Genomic DNA, 16,371 nt, shown 5'->3' on the forward strand with positions numbered 1-16,371 from the left:
TATTCCATCTAACTCCAGCTCCGACAAGCCACTTTACATGCAGTAGCATGATACCAAAGAGATTGCCAGCAGATAAGACTTACAGAGCAAGACATATAGACTACAACAGATGCTTTCTGCACTGCTTATCCCAAAAGTATTCCTAGTACATTTATATAAATGATTATGAAAATATTGGCTATAAAACAATGTGTTTTATCTATTTTAGTAATTTAAGCAATTTAGTAAATTAAGCAATTAATAAATATTAAATCTAAAGCTGAACAGACTGACTATACACATTGTTCATAGCAAAGCTCTTCAGTAATGGATGGCAAGGCCTTCAATGGAGCTGCACCCATTTAGATTAGTAAACATATTCTTAGATTTTCAGACAAGGATTATTAGCTGTGGATAAAAAAGACATTGTAGATTGCTTTGCTCTGCATTATTTCTGAAAATACCTCACAGTCTTTTACAAACAGTGCAAAAAATTCTGTTTTCCCATCTTTGCAAGCAGTAGCAATTATAATTGCAGGAGATAGCTGAAGCATAGTAAACCAGCCAAAACAGCAAAGACTAAAAGGCATAGGTACTGAGTCCAGTTACTTCCTATGAAGCTCAGGGGAATAATAAGGTGAAATCCATAATTTCTTCCATATAGGAGGAAAAAACAGCCTTTAAAAAAAAAAAAAAGACAAACTCCTAGAGAAGGGATGAGATAATTTCTTAGTATGTTTATGACAGTATTATCATTGCATTGTACCTATACCGTAACAAGATGCTCAGTACACATCTAATACCTTTCAAGGACTTCAAGGCTCCCACTAAGCACTAAGAGATGGATTGTGACTGACCATTCTGTGACTACAGTGGATGATGGATGTATACTGCTTCCCTAATTAATGTGACCCACATGAGGACCAGGTAGGCTGTAGTCTTACCCAGAAGGCAGGAGCACAGGATCTGCAAAATCGCTCTTCTTTGGTTCTCCTCATACAGAAAAGAGAGCGAGCTATGTTTCTGTCCTTACCCCTCCTCCATGTCTGGACACGGAGAGGTAAATACACACCACATCTCAAAGGATTATAACTGGCCAGGCTTCCCACGGCGCAACTGAAGAATTCTAGGAAGTTTCCTTCTTTTTAAAGCAGACTGTTTCCTGATTTGCCCATATAACATTACCTCTTAATGATAATTTAACTGACTAACTGAACGGTATTAACTTAATCTGCTCCAAATTTATTACACTCCATAATGAAAATGCATTGAATCTGTGGGTGCAGTGTTTCCTGTTGGATGGTCAAATGTAAAGATTCCTGGAAACTTAGGTTGAGGATCTCACTAATAACATTTCGTATCACAAAAACAATGGAGAGTCAAGGGAGGAGGGGGTGTGGTGGTTTGGTGGTTTTGTTTTTTTAACTTTTTTCCAGTTGTTAAACATTTTGCTCAAAAATTGAAAAAGACTTTTTTTTTCTTCTCCAAATAGCTGTTTAATCACTGTTTGAGGTTGAAAAAAGTGTGTTTGAGCAGATGGCAAGAACATAGGATTTAAGCAGGGGACAGATGTAACCATATTAGGGAGCCTGGAAGATAAATCTCTTGAAGTCTTGTGGCAGACGTGATCATTACTTTGTTTACATAGATGAAATATTACTAGTTTCAATTAACAGTTGCTGTTGTCCATATTTGGGATCTTTCCCCTTCAGATCGTCATTAAAACCTGTTGTAAATCATCATGTTTGTGCTTCTTCCATACTGTGCATAAATCATGTAGGCATCCCAGCATCTCCATTCTTTATGGAAAATGTGTAGATAGATATTTATGCAACATAAAAAATGGTGTTTGCTTTCAATTCAGCAGTTTACAAGTACTGTGTCTAATGATGTACTGTCTCCTGTGATGTACAGGGGTACTAGGAAAGCACAAAACGGAGGACATTGGTATTCAGCCTCTGTGCTGACAATCGTTCTTTGCCTCTAGCTCCCTCCCCGGTACTATCGGCATCGTCCTGTTGCAAACGGCTCCTCTTAGGGCTCTAACATAAAGCATGTTTCTGACTTTAGTACATCTGCAGCATAGGAAGGCAAAAAGTAAAGAACAGAATTCTCTTCCTGTGGAAAAATCCGTAGGTTGCGTGAGAGACAGTGAGGAAATAACGCGTTATCTGTGTCCAGCTTCCTCACTGCTTAGACTTGTGGAAGAACCTTTGTTGACCTTGGGAAAACAATGCTTTGCAGATGTAAAGAGGAAGTCCTCTTAAAGTGTGTGTGTGTGTGTGTATATACACACATGTTATTTTTATATATGTATATTTACGTGCATGTTTGGGTGAGTTCAGAAGCTGCTGCTTGGATACACTCTTTAAAAAGCTGTGATGTTAAAATATTAAGAAAAACCCAGAAACAGTTTGGCTGCTATTATGTTATAATTGCAACTCATCCCTTCATTGTTGCTGGAACTGAGAAACAAGTAGACGCGTATACCTAAGGAGGTGTTCTAGCATTAATCACAATACCTTTAGGTATTTAGGAGCAAATATTAGCAAATCAGTTGAACATATTGAATTAGAGCAGCTGTGAAGCATACATCCACTCTTCAGCACAGTTCTTGGTAACTTTTTCTTTCTCCAACTGTAAAATTTAAACACATAGGGTCTCTAGTGACTATTTGAACCAGATTTCTCTGGTCCGGATATTTTTATTCATTTGAATATTTTTTTGTGCTTACTTTCAAGTTTAACTGAGGCAACCGAAAATTCCATTTTGTTATGATTGAGGCAGGAAGCTCATCCTCCTTATTAAAGGGCAGAAGATATTATGTGTGTATTATGTAGTACGCATAAACATCCTCCTAAAAGACAGAGGAAGATGGTGATAGTTACAGCAATGGTATATTTATCTGGTTCTGACTCCTATTTTAGGTATAACAAAGCCAAGGATACCACAGAGAATCACAGATCAAAAAAGCAGGAATATGTAGGTGTAAATGTCACAGACTACTTACCTTACTAGAACCCAGATATTAATTGCACAATGTAAAGCACTGCATTTATAAAGTCAGACCTGTATAGATAAGCACTCCAAAACCAGGAAATAACAAAATTAAGGTGGCAGGTACCACAACTGTGCTTCAGCACTGTGACGCAGTCTTGAGATATGATTACACAGTTTCAACAAAAAATTATACAATTTTATTCTCATAAATTGACAAGTAAATTTAGCAATATTTTACATTTCTTTAGTGTCTCTCACCTTGATGTGCGGTATGAATTAAGTGCAGCTAGACTCATGGAATAACTTAGTCAAAGAGTAAGAATAGAAAATAGTACTTACACATTACATAAATAAAGTATTTTCTACTATATTCTCATTCCTTAGGGAACTACGTGCTTTAGCAGTTATCAGGTTGGGACATATCCTATCAAACTGATTTTAACTAATGACTTTTTATGATAATAACTGATGCTAGATTCAGGCAATGTTAGATGAACTTTACTTAGTGCCAAGTAATTAGTAATTAATGAAGTGCTAACTAGGTGCCAAAATGTAAGCTATACCCTTTCAAATCATTAGTTTCCAAAACAAGATTAAGAAGTATCTTTTCTGCAATACACGGGAAACTTAGTTGAAAGGCAATAAAATTAATTTGATTTTATATTAATGTATAGTTTTAATCCCAGAGCTTTGAATGCAGCATGATATGTTCAGTCATAATCAAATACAATTTCTCTTTTTTCCTTAAAAATTTTAGAATAATTTGTATTGTAATCTACACAAGAAAAGCTGATTAAAGTAACTTACATTATACATTTTTTAATCTAAAATGATTATGTGATCTTCTGGTAATGCAAGTATAATAAACAGTGACTGTACTCTGCTGGCATTTTATAGACTTAGATTTTACAATACCAAGTGCTTCGGATTTCAGTCTCAACATTTCATTGTAGCTGCTCCTGCAAACATATTGCAGTTTGTGTATGGAAGCACACACATTTTATGTTGCTGAATGCAAAAATGTTTTTGATCTGTGAAATTAGAGATATACCGATAAATTTCCATCCTCTCAGCTGGTAAATAATGTTGAAGATGCAAGCTGTTGCTTTCAAAAGGAAATGTTATATATGCTATATAGTTTGAGGTTTTCTATGTACGGTGAAGCTATTCTTTCAGAGAAGCGTAGCTTCTTTGTTGGGTAGTGAATTATATAAATAATCATTGCTAATAAAATTTGGGATAAGTATGTCTGAAAAATAACTTCTGAGATCCATAGTACATAATTATTCATCAGAATACTTATCTGCAGGATGAACAGACAAATACCATTTCTAGATTTGTTCTCTCAGGTGAAAGTGGTGATGGCAAGTGTGATGTCCTGTGGGCTGTAAGATTTTCAGCAACGTTCATTTGGAATGATTCATGTAACCGTTCAGGTTTGGCCCTCTGCACCCATTCCCTCGCAGTCTGCCAGTCACAAGTGACAAGCAGTTTCCTGTCACTTTTGACAGCAGCTTTCTTCATTATAACCAACTATTTTGCCACATATTTTCATCTAGTAATTTCCTCTCTTTTTGATGCTTCCTGTGACTTGAATATTTAACAGCACAGCTGCAACAGTCAATTAATAATGAATTTTAAATGGAATATTCAGTATAATGTGGAAAATCTGAACCTATAAAATAATAAGGAACATCAGCTATGTGTATAGAGTGGGCAACTGAATATTGGAAGGTGGTATCTTGGAAGAGGTTTCAGAATCATAGGGGAAAAGCAACTAAACATGGGGCTCTAGTGTAAAATTGTGGCATTTCAGCACTTAAGTGAATTTGGGCTTTTCATTTTCACAGTGTAATGTACATTCTCCTTCCCACTTACTCTTTAAAACTCTTTTTGATATGAAATGACGGCATAGCATCCAACATTTTCTGGTTTTCTCCATTTTGTGTCTTGACACATTGAGTGCATGACTTGGTTCATATTCAGAGGAGAGATTTCTACTAACTATTGCCTAGGATGCTGGTGTATTTCTTAAACCTTTGGTTTAGACCTGTCTACGATGTATAACCATGTTTCCTCCTGTATGTACTGTGTTGATTGATGACTATTTATCTATATTAAATTTGTCACTATATTGTCTTTCTACACAGTTGGGTCACTCCGAGTATCTTCACAATCTGACCCACAATTGTGAATCACTTTCCGTCCTCTACAAATGTTGTCTTCTTCTGTACAGCCCTTTTTCTAGATTATTTTTAAGGGTATTTACCACACAAGTCGTATCACAAAATCTTAAAAACACCTGACTCTTCTGGCTTTTCACCATGATTATGAATGACTGTGCATTCTCCTGTTTCATTTATTTGTTTGGTCCATGACATTGCTTCTTCCTCACAACCCAATATGTAGTTTTTCTGGAAGCATTTAATGAGTGAACTGCAAAATGTCTTTCAAAATTTATATCACTGAGCCCCTCTATCCACCACTTAACTTGTTTTGTGAGACAAAGTATTTGGTCTCCTGCTTTGGTCGAGAAGAATACCTCACAAAAAATTACCTTTGCTTCCCCTTTCTGAGGTGTCCTTACTTCCTTTTTTTTAAAATTTTCTTTTCTTACTATAATCTTTTCTTATTTCTGTGTTAAAAGTTGTTGTGGTCCCAAAACTGGTGAAACATTTTTTCCATTCACTGACGTACCTGCTAAATACTTTGCAGGGTGGCATTTCATTTTCCTTTCATTTATCCTGGTTCAGAATGAGTTTGAAACTATGCCAGATCACTGTGGTAAAAAAAACAAACAACCAAAACCAAAAAAAAACCAAGAGGAAAGAATGTTCTCTTTCTAGGCACAAAACTTTATTAAAATTGGGAAAATGGCTCTGTACCTAAAGGTAATGCCTTTCTGCTTTACTGTTGAACTTGTGCCTAGTTTCTCAAATCCTTCCTCCTTTATTTTCCTGTCACGGTTTTAAAAGCTGGTACCATCTTTCCAGGCTGCTCTACTCATTTAATCTGGGCCTCTCAAGTATGCTTTGGATCCCAGTACCTATATTCTCACCAGACTGCAACTCATTAAAAATCAGGCAGTATGCATAGCAGGTGGCTATACATTGCATTAAAAATGCATAGCAGGTGGCTATATATTGGATGGCAGCAATGGGTTATTCAGTATACAATTACCAGCTCCATCTCCCAAGGATGTGAAGGAAGCAGTAACTATCGTAATTCCATGACAAAATGAAAACAAGTAAATTCACAGGTTAATGAGATTAGCTATTGTTTGCAAAGCATTCTGAATACGTATAAATGCTATTAATTATTATAATAACTCACTCGGGCTGGAGCCTCCCTGGCGAGGGGGGTGTAAATGGAAAAGTGGGTGATGCCAAGTCCTGTCTCCATGACAGCTGCATTGCCAACTCTTGTGACTTTGGGGCAATTCTTGCAAAATGTGTCCATTTTCTGAGAGCTTTCACTCCTGCAACGATGCAAACACCTTGAAGGCCTTGCTTTCCTCTTGGAAGCTAACTTCCCAACGACTGTGGGAGAAAAATCTAGAAAGTCTTTGCTGCACTGCGTTCCTTCCTAACATGCAAATTTCTTAGCTAATGAATGCTTTTCTTCCTTTTAATAAGCAGGGGCAGCGGTGCCCCACGGGGAGATCTCGGTTTTTCCGAACCCACCCCCCACTCCTCGTTTCAAGCGGCGGGAACGACGAGGCCCCGTAACAGGGGCAGAACGCAGAGCGGCCGCCCGCAGAGGAAGCCGCGCGGGGGGCGGAACACACAACTGCCGTCAGACGCTCCTCACAGCGAGGCCGCCCCGCGCGCCGCCGCGTCGCTAACGGCAACCCGCGTGGGCGTGGGGCACGCGCGCCTCCCCCCCAGCCCCCAGCAGCGCGCGCGCCCGCCCGTTGAACCACTTGGGCGCCCGGGTGAGGAAACGGGTGAGGGGGGGGGTTGTGTGAGGCGCGCGCCGGGCCGTTGAGGCGGCGCTTGCGCGGTCCGCACTCGGCGCTGGCGCGGCGCCACCATGGGAGAGGAGGCGGGGCCGACGGGGCTCGGCGCGCATGCGTAGCTGGCGGAGGGCGCCCCCCCCCCCCCCCCTTCCCCCCCCCTCCCCTCCCGCGCGTGTATGTGTGTGTGTGAGGGAGTGTGTGTGAGCGTGTGGCACTGCCGCCGGCGGCTCCCCCGCAGGAGCGCAGCCTGGAGGCGGCGAGCGGCGCCGAGCCACCGCGGGCGGAAGGGAGCCCGGCAGCCGGAGCGGCTTCCCCGTCCTCACCCGCCCCCTCGCTCATCCATCCATCCCTCCTTCCCTCCCTCTCGCAGGTGAGCCGAGCTGTCGCGGGGAGGAGGGGGAGAGAGAGAGAGGGAGGGAACCGGGTGGCCCGCGCCCGCCTCCGCGGGGGAGCCGCGGCGGAGCTTATTGTCCGGCTCCTCGGGGAGGAGGAGAAAAAGGAGGCTTAACCCCGGCTCCCACGCCGGGCCCTGAAGGGCTGCCGGCCGGGGATTGGAGGCGCGCCGTCCCCTCCCAGATCCGGGGAGGGTCCCGGCCCCCAGCCGTCACCCCGCCGCCGGCCGGCGCTTCACGGAGCCGCGCGCTCAGCTGCCCACCTGTCGCCCGCCTCCTCACACGGCCGCCGCGGGGGGCGGCGGCGGGCAACGGGGTGCTGCTCCCCCGCGGACCGGGCCGGCGGCTCGGCAGCGCCCTCTCCCCCGTCAGTGTGCGCGGGGTGCGTGTGCGTGTGGGGTGTGTGTGTAGGGTGACGGCGCTGCCTGGGCTGCACCCCCCCGCACTCCCTCCTCCCCTGGCCTTGCTGCAAGATGGAGGGATGCGTGGCTGTGGAGCGAGGCCTTCAGTCATTTAAAACTCCCCCCTCCGCTACCTGCGTGAGGTACTGGAGAGCAGGTTGCGGCCTGGATGGTGGAGGGAGGTGGGGTAGCTGCCGCCCTCCGCTGTCTAGAGAGGGTCTGGGGGAGCAGCCGCAGCCAGGGCGAGGGAGTCGTTTGCGTGTGTGGGGACGGGCAGAGCCGTGTTCCCGCGTGGGTCAGCGGGCTCCGCGCCGCGGAGGGGGGGTGGCGCGGTGGCTGTCGCCGTGAGATACGACTATCCGGTCAGCCCTTCCCCGGGGGGGGCTGGGGCACCTTCACGTCGAATGGGGCCAAGTTACCGTGACAGGAGGGGTAGGGCGGCACGACCCCGGGCGGCAGTGGGAGGGGTATCCAGGGTATCAACACGACATAGCGTTTCTTTTCTGTAAAGCGGCGTAAGTTCAGAGCACCAAGAGCGTGTTGCCTTGCGGTGGACAGGGATCTGCTTTAGAGGGTGGACAAATAGATGCTGTTTATTTGACATGAGGAGTGTTTGGCACGTTTCTTTCTTGGCAGCAGGCACTGGAAAAGCAATTATATAGATATATTTTAAACTGAGATGAGTGGTGATGATAGGTTAATAGTTTGAAGTAACTTGTCCCTGTATGTTTAATAGTAGTTACTGGCCTGGTGAAATTCTGTGGATATGTTTATCTGTTTGAGAGATCCCTATGCAGACAAAAGGTGCCTTTGCACAGATTTTACCCCCCCCCCCCCATGCGGAGTTAAGGGGCTTTGCTATCCCAGATGGCTAGAAGAAACACGCTATTTTTTTTCAAATGGGCTAGGTAGATAAGCAGGCGATAAAATGCTTTCTAGGCGTATGGTTTTTGAGTTTCTCTCAGGACTGGAAAATGTCACAGGATGCACAATGATTATTTTCTTTTTTTTTTTTCTTGTCACTGCCTGCCTCTGAAGCTGACTTGATTTTAGTCATATTGTCGTGTTTTGTTTCTAAGCAAAATGGGCTTAACTTTCTATTCACATCAAAGAGTGGTTTTCAGCCTTTTTTGATAGATTGTGGTTTTTAGTGGTTGTGCACATTTTTAATGAACTTTGACTTGCCAGTTGTTTCTTTAATCTTTATTAGGTCTCAGTAGACTATTAGAAATCATACATGGACCAAAGGTTGAAAACTGCTGATACTTTTGTATTATCTTCATGCAAATGGTTTAATTCTTGTCCCTCTTAAAACAACATCAAATACAGAACAGTGAGGAGCAGAAAAATATGTTGTTTCCCAGAGCTTTCTGTTGACAACATAGATGCATTTTTTTCATGTATTATTGTAAGGTTTATTATCTATGATAATATAGCCAGAGGACTTCCATTGGCACCTCTACATGAGCTGTACTGACTTGGGCCCTGCTTCTGTAAATTGATATGATCCACACGGGTGGTAAAACTGCTTGAGCGAATTGGTACCATCAAGTACCACAGTATAACATAGTGTAGTAGTTGGTAATTACTTGTCATCTTTACTAGCAGTGCCTCTGGTTAGTCTGAAAAATATTTCATATTTCTGGGATAAATAATTAAGTATCATTTATGTTTCGTGGTTTTGTTATTTGTGTTTGTTTTTTTTTTTATGGGAAATCTCTTGCAGAAGCAAAACTATTACTGCTTTGTACAGCTTCTGCGCATCCCTGTGTGGGGGTTGTCTGCAGTCTTGCTCAGAAGTTCGCTAAAGCTAGGTCACTTGAATTGAAAGAGTGCCCTCTGGTGACATCTGTGTTTAGGTTTGAACTGTATGTAAAGAAGCACTCTTGCTAGTCTGAAATTAAATTGTCCTCCCAACTAGGCTGGAGATGTATTCTGTGCTGAAATGCTATTGTGGCATGGCTGACATGGGGGACAAGCAGTCACTTGCAAATACATGTGGAAGATGTACAGCAGTCACTTGGAGTCTGTTATCCCCCTTGTGAAATAGTCTACCTCATAATTTATTTTTCTGGATTTTGATAAGCAATGTTTGATTCCTCAGTCTAATGGAGAAAAAAACCCAAACCCTCTTCATGAGGTTATCCTGTTTACTGTCAGGTGTGTTGTTTTTGTTTCCTTTCTCTGAAACCTGCATTTATACAGGAGAGATCTTTTCCCTTCCACCCTTGTATCTTGCAGGTGATTGCGTAGATTGAAAATCCCAATATTTAGATATTTTATTGATCTTGATACTGCTCAGCACCAGTGAACAAGTATGAAGTTACAGAGCTAACTCTTTAACTTCATTTACTTGTGTAAACTTTGATTTTAAAATTGGCTATATTTGTAATAAATGTGTTTAAGACTTCAGAAAGTTAACAAAGTCTTAGTGTGCTAATGTTCTGCTTGACATGTCTTTGAATATTAAAAGATTTGAATTGATAAGGACACACCTCCATTTTAAGCGGTTTCTTCTCCGATTTTTTTTTTTTCATTGAGATTAGGGATTAATCTTTTCCTTTATATTTGCTTGGAGCTGAGTCATTTGGGCTCCTCCTTTCATTCAAATAAAGCTGAGTTGAAAACTTCCTCTAAGGGTGGGGAGTGTAATTGGTTGCATTTTGTCAAAGCATAAGACATCAAAGGCATGGTGTATTTCTGATCTGAGTGTTGTTTTACAGCCCTTATTAGAAAAGATACTTAAAAATGCATTTTCAAAATAATGAGAAAACATTTATGTTAATAACCTTTACATTTAGATACCTGGAACTGCTGCGTTAGAAATCATCTTTTAATATTTGTTTGTGTGTAATATTTGTTGCATGAACAGAAGCTTTGTGTGCTTCATGTTTTGTCTATTTATGAACTAATCACCTTAAAAGACTGCTAAAGCAAGAGAGTGTTACAGTTGGTTGTTTTAAGTAGATGCTCTGTATGCTTACTCCCCTACAACATGTGAATGTGTGACTGCAACTCTTCTTCCTTTACAAAGATCCTTAAAGGCCTGCTATGACTCCATGGAAAATGGAATCCTTGTGGGAAAGCTGGTACCACCTAGTATTCTGCTGGGTGAGCAGAAAGGGGGCATCTAAAATTGGATATTGTGGAGTGTCAGAGGGCTTGCAACTCTTGCTGCTGCAGTGTCAGTCCAGGCACTGAGCTAAGCTGGTGACAGCAGCTTTATGCACTCAGGAGGAGCTGTGTAAAGCGGAGAAGGTGGGGGGCAGGAAAAAGGAGAGGGTGTCCGAAAGTCACAGAAGGGGAGGATGTGTTCAGCAGCATGGTACCTTCTGAACATCTGAGCTTCTTGCTGTGACTTTCAAAAGTTAGCATGGTTGTAAGTGATCATTGAACCTGCTTGCTGGCTGAGGAAGAGGGAGACTATTTCCGGTCAGTTTATTAGGAGAGTTTGCCTAGGAAAACTGACCCATTCACTGAATCTTACAGTATAGCAAAATAAAATACTGGGAAATCTAGTGGGCCAGTACTAAGTATTTTAAAATACAATGTTCCTGACATGCATAAAAGGTTAATCTTTACTCTCTTGGGCTCACTGTTCTGAGGTGTGCTACTCTGGAGTACGCTCACAGCTGGTCTTTTCAAAACTTCCTACAGGCTTCCAGATTGGTTGTAGACTGTCAAATGGTGCAAATGGTGTCTTCCTTGAACCCAAGGAGATGCCTCTCAGATTGCTTGCTATCCTGGCTTTATTGTCAGTGTAACTTTTTCCATGTCTGTAACATCAGTTCAGATAAGTGACAGCCTCCATGTCTATTGCGTGTCTTTCCCTAAGTAAGGATAGGATTCCCTTTTCCTTGTGCTGCCTGTGTTGTCTTACAGTCCCAACTACAAGACTGACAGTATAGGTAGAGCTGGAGAGAAATAATGCTGGGGAAAAAAGAAGCCGTGTACCTTGCAGGTCCCAGAAGCCCTGCCCTTGTTTTTGTAGCGCTGCACCAGTCAGGCTGTGTTTTGGCTTTGTGTCTGTATCGGGTGCATCAACAAGTCAGGGTTTTCTGCCCCAGAAAATCTCTAGGTGTACTGCATCACACCTTTCTGCCTGACACCAAAAGGCTCAAGAGCTGCTTGGTCAGAATATCAAGAAACACTCATCAGCTCCTCAAATGCATTGTATTTGTGGTTTAAAAACTTGCTTATTTCACAGTGATAAAGAGCAGCCTCCTTTGTTAAAGATGCATGTAAGCATGTAACACGGCAGTTGATTTGATGCCAAATTTGAGAGCACAAAACATCTGTTGCTGCTTGATGGTTAAATGGAAGCCCCGCCCTTTTTTTCTCTTGGAGGCAGATATTGCTTGCAGTCCCCTATGGAAGGATTCATCTTGGTGCAAACTCTTAATAGTTATTTATTCTGTTTCTTTGATGTGTTGGACTTGCAACCTGTTCTCCCTGCCTGTTTCAGAATTTCATTTATATGTATACATACAAATACATTTTGTAAGCAGTGTAAGCTTTCGATTGGAAGTGAACTGAGAGAGGCATGTGCCTGTTTTCTCTGGTCTATCTGGGGAGACTCTAAGTCTCCCCCATAGTTTGCAAGTGTGACCACAACAGTTAATGTAGCTCACTGCCTCATCAGCATGTAGTTGAGATTTGAACATGGATTAGAACAAGCTGGCTGAAGTTCAATCCAGATAAAATATACATGGTGATGTGGATGTAATTATCAGCCTTCCTAATTGAAGGAGTGCATTTGCCATTAGGTAGAAGTGTTAGTGCCCTCTGGTGACTCGAGTTTATTAGTTGTTAGCAATCATATTGAAGCAGTAAATTATTTTTTTTTTTAAATCTTTAGACTAGAAGATTGAGACCTCCTAACCTGATTAGAGCTGAGTAGAATTTGGGTGGAAGTCCTCTCTGCTCCTCCTCCCATTGGTTTTAGGTAGTTGTAGCAGTTCCTAGTGGAATTAACGAAATATAAGTTGGGGAGAGCCTGGGTCAGTTAAGGAAGAAAGAAGAGCATGCCCGGGGATAAGCAGAAATGCCAGAGAGGGAGACTGATTATTAAGCTTGCTATGGGGTCCTGTGCTGAAAAGTGTCCGACCCAGCTTAGTAATTCCTTGGCGCTCACAAATCTCTTCACTTACACTGCTTCTACAATATGTCTGTAGTGTGTCTGAGGGCTGGAGTGCTCAGAGTGACAGAGAAGAAATACATAACGGGGGTTGCAGAGAAGTTTGAGATGTGCTGGCTTTCATGCTGTAGCTCCATTTTAAAGCGATTTGGAGGCAAAATGTAGTACAGAAGGTTTTGCTGCCTTTGGAGATGTTTCAGTAGGAGTCAGTGGCACTGATCCTTTGGGATGTATGTGTTACCTCTTTTTCTCTTTAATGGAGCTGTGGCATTGGCAGCAATCAATTAAGTCTGAAGTGACCTAGGACTGGCTATCAACTCTCTGACCATTGTTGTAGTAGTGTGGCATTAAAAGCTGTTTGATTTGTGACTCCCTCATTATTCATTAAGGGACAGCTTTGTGACTATGGAATTTGCTCTCCTCATTGAGACGGGCTCAGATTGATCATGCTGGAGAAGAGGAATATTGATCTTTTTTAAAAGCTGAAGGTGTATTTTTTAGATAATGGTAGCTAGATAAAACTGGCAGAGATCCTGAAAAAGTGATCTTAATGCAGTTTGTAAATTGGATTGTACGTTATTTAGGTGCCATGGGTTTGGGATAATTGTCTAAACTATAGTATTATATTTTCATTTAGAATAAATGGTGTAATGTCACAGAATGACTGGAGTTGGACCAATAAGTTAATAAACAGGACTAGTACAAAGCACGTTTTTTGCTGTGATACAATCTTTTCAGATTAATGCATAGGCAGGCAGAACCCTCCAATGAAAAGCTGAAAGTCTCAATTTATGAAGTTTTTCTTTGAATGCTTCATGTGTGATTTGTATTTGAAGAGGTATGTAAGCACACATGGATTTGCAACATGTTAGTTCCATGTAAAACTCAAATTTGTAAACTCTTTAAAAGGTTGTGTTTCTAGTCCACTTGGTTTATTGCCAAGTTGTTAGTTTAGTCTTGTAATTTCTTTTAGGTTCTGTTACGTGTTTGATAATGTGGGGGTTCTCCACAGTTGTAACTAATTTAAGTTGGTTTGTAACTGAATTAGGTTTTGACCCCACATGCAGTGGGTCAGCTTCTTTATTGATTGCTCACTTCTCTAAGTGTTTTGGCAGAAATACTAGTAGAATGAACTGCATCAGGGAACTTACCCAGCTAAGAAATTAAGCTGCCCTTTTTTTTTTTTTGTCCTTGCCTTGTTTTTCAGTTTGATAGTTCCCCCAAACTGTTTATTCTTCAACCATATAAAATCTTGCGCTGATGTCATGGCAGAGAAAGGAATGAAAAAAAGCAATTAGTGGTGGTGATGACTGGCAAGTACAAAATCAGAGTTCCCATAAACCAGCTGAAATCAATTAAGTGGATCAGTTGTCCCTTTGGTTATAGCTGAGCTTGTGGAGTGCTGATTTCTGATCTTAGAGCACAAGCTCAACTCTATCTTGAATCCCTAACTTGGTTTGCAAGTCTGGGAACTTGGGGAAAAATGTTTCAGATTTTGTGCAGAAATATTTGAGGCATTATGGGATCCTTGTAACGTTTCTGATAATTCCTTTTGCATAGAGCTAAACTTAACAGTCATTGCATCTTTTAGAGTAGGCTGGTAGGTGAGTTGGGAATGATGATGCTGTTACTGGAAATTTGGTAATACAGCCATTGGTCTGATCAAGCAAAAACTAATCCAGAAGCCTGTAAAGTATTTTGTGGATTCCAAAAGCATCTGTGATCACCTTACTTGTGTGAAGTGTTAAAATGCTGGTAGCACTGCTTAGTTTCTTAAGTGTACGTTTTGGATCTCAAAATGCACGTAAACTGTTTGAAGTGCTAAATCAATAGAAGAAAAAAATGGCCCAAAGATTTGGGCTATGCTCTCTCCCATTAATGCATCGCTGTTTTGTGCTGTCATTAGTTAGTAACTCTAATATCATGAGGTGTATTGATAAAGCATATGGTTAAGTGGATGACACATCTTATTTCCTCTCCTACTCCGTCACACACATAATTAACTTTCTCTGTGTGGTTAAAGGGCATCTGAACTGTGCTGCTGTTGCTAGCAAGCCCAGACCACTCTGCCAACAGCCTTGTCTTTAATTACCAGACAGTTTTCACATGTGCTTTATTGGTAAGTATACCTGAGTAGTGTCAGCTATGTCATTTATTTCTAGAATAATAGTCATGTACTTTTAGACTGACCGGTTTGTTTTGGGTGTTAGTTGTCAGGCTTGCCTGCTAAGTACCTTTAAATAATTTTGATATTCTTATTGATCAAACTTTTATGGAAATATACCAACAGGCATTTTGGAAAGGAGTAATGTATAAGAAGAGTAGAATCCATTGAATTCAGTCCTTCCATCCAGTTGAGGTAATCTTCAAGTATCTTCTAGAGCTCAGAGTGCAAAATTACTGAAGGCTTAGCAAGATTTCTTCTTAGCTGCACACTAGCCCTGTGCCTCTGAGAACCATGAACGTGGTGGACAGCGAGCAGCCTGAAACTTGAGATGTTTATTAGGGCGGATAAAACCTGGGCCTTGCAGGTCTGCCTTAATATAGGATGAGGATAAACCTTACCTAGGTATAAGGCTTTATTATTATTACTTTTTAATATGCCATGCACGAATGATGTCAGGTGTGCATTTTCTAAGGAAACTTTTCCATTTTATTTATATGATAATAGCAAATGTCCCTCTGTTGTAGGAATGTTTTTGCTGCTCCCTGTTTGAAAAGTGCTTGGCTAGCCACCCAGCCGTATTAATGATACATAATTTCTTCTAATCCACTCGTTTGTGGGTTTGTTGGGTTTTTTTTTCCCAATCTGGGTCTATTTTAGTTTTATTTTGAACAGATTTTGCCAGATAACTCTTTCATAATAGATTCTGGTATTCTTAGTGATATGCCTTACTAAAAGTGCTTTTCTCATTACTAATGGACAATAACTTTCCTTCTGATCCAGTCTAGTGTATGGCACTTCCAGTCATGGTAATAGATAATTTTTAATGCTACTTTAAACAAGTACGTATTGTATTATGCTGGACAAGATCTTCATTACAAATGTACCAAAGGTAGTAGTAGTACCAAATCTAATCACAGTATGAAACTGTGATTCTTTGGTTATTTTTTTTATACCCTTGTGTAGATCTAGCTATGCTGGCAGAAAGTTATTTTATTTGTGGAAGTTGTTCAGCTCTACTGGCAATATGTATTAAAATGTTCAAAGTGTCCACCCAGAATACTTCTAAAGGAATTTGGAGAGAAAAATGGTGTTAATCAAATTGTAGTCAGGAGATCAAACAAAAAGGCAAGCTTGATACTGTTCTCACTTGAGGTGAGTGCCAGCCATACAGTGTTTTATAAAGTTGAAGGCATATTAAAGTGATACTAAAGAAGTGGGGAAACTGCTTTTGAGATACAGTATTTCTTTACCTTTGAAGAAACGGCAGCTATTCATAAGCAGATAGTGTGCTTTAGGACCTGCTTGCAGGTAGGGCTTCCTCAGTGTCTGCATGTAAT

At 41.4% G+C, this 16,371-nt stretch overlaps 1 protein-coding gene across 14 annotated transcripts in view; it reads left to right on the forward strand.

The window, feature by feature from the left end:
• The window catches only part of RALGPS2 (Ral GEF with PH domain and SH3 binding motif 2), a 149,814-nt gene that overhangs the window by 16,645 nt on the left and 116,798 nt on the right, over positions 1-16,371 (forward strand). For 2 of the 14 annotated variants that reach the window (XM_074598793.1, XM_074598803.1), the window contains exon 1: positions 7,103-7,307. The exons of 5 other annotated variants lie outside the window; for them this stretch is intronic. The gene's annotated coding sequence lies outside the window, so the exon portion shown is untranslated. Of the gene's footprint in view, positions 1-6,770; positions 6,914-7,099; positions 7,308-7,370; positions 7,712-7,740; positions 7,874-16,371 lie in introns of those variants that run through there. 7 more of the 14 variants (XM_074598795.1, XM_074598798.1, XM_074598801.1 and 4 more) reach the window with 6 other exon arrangements.

This window comes from Larus michahellis, chromosome 8, assembly GCF_964199755.1.
Source record: "Larus michahellis chromosome 8, bLarMic1.1, whole genome shotgun sequence".
NCBI lineage: Eukaryota > Metazoa > Chordata > Aves > Charadriiformes > Laridae > Larus > Larus michahellis.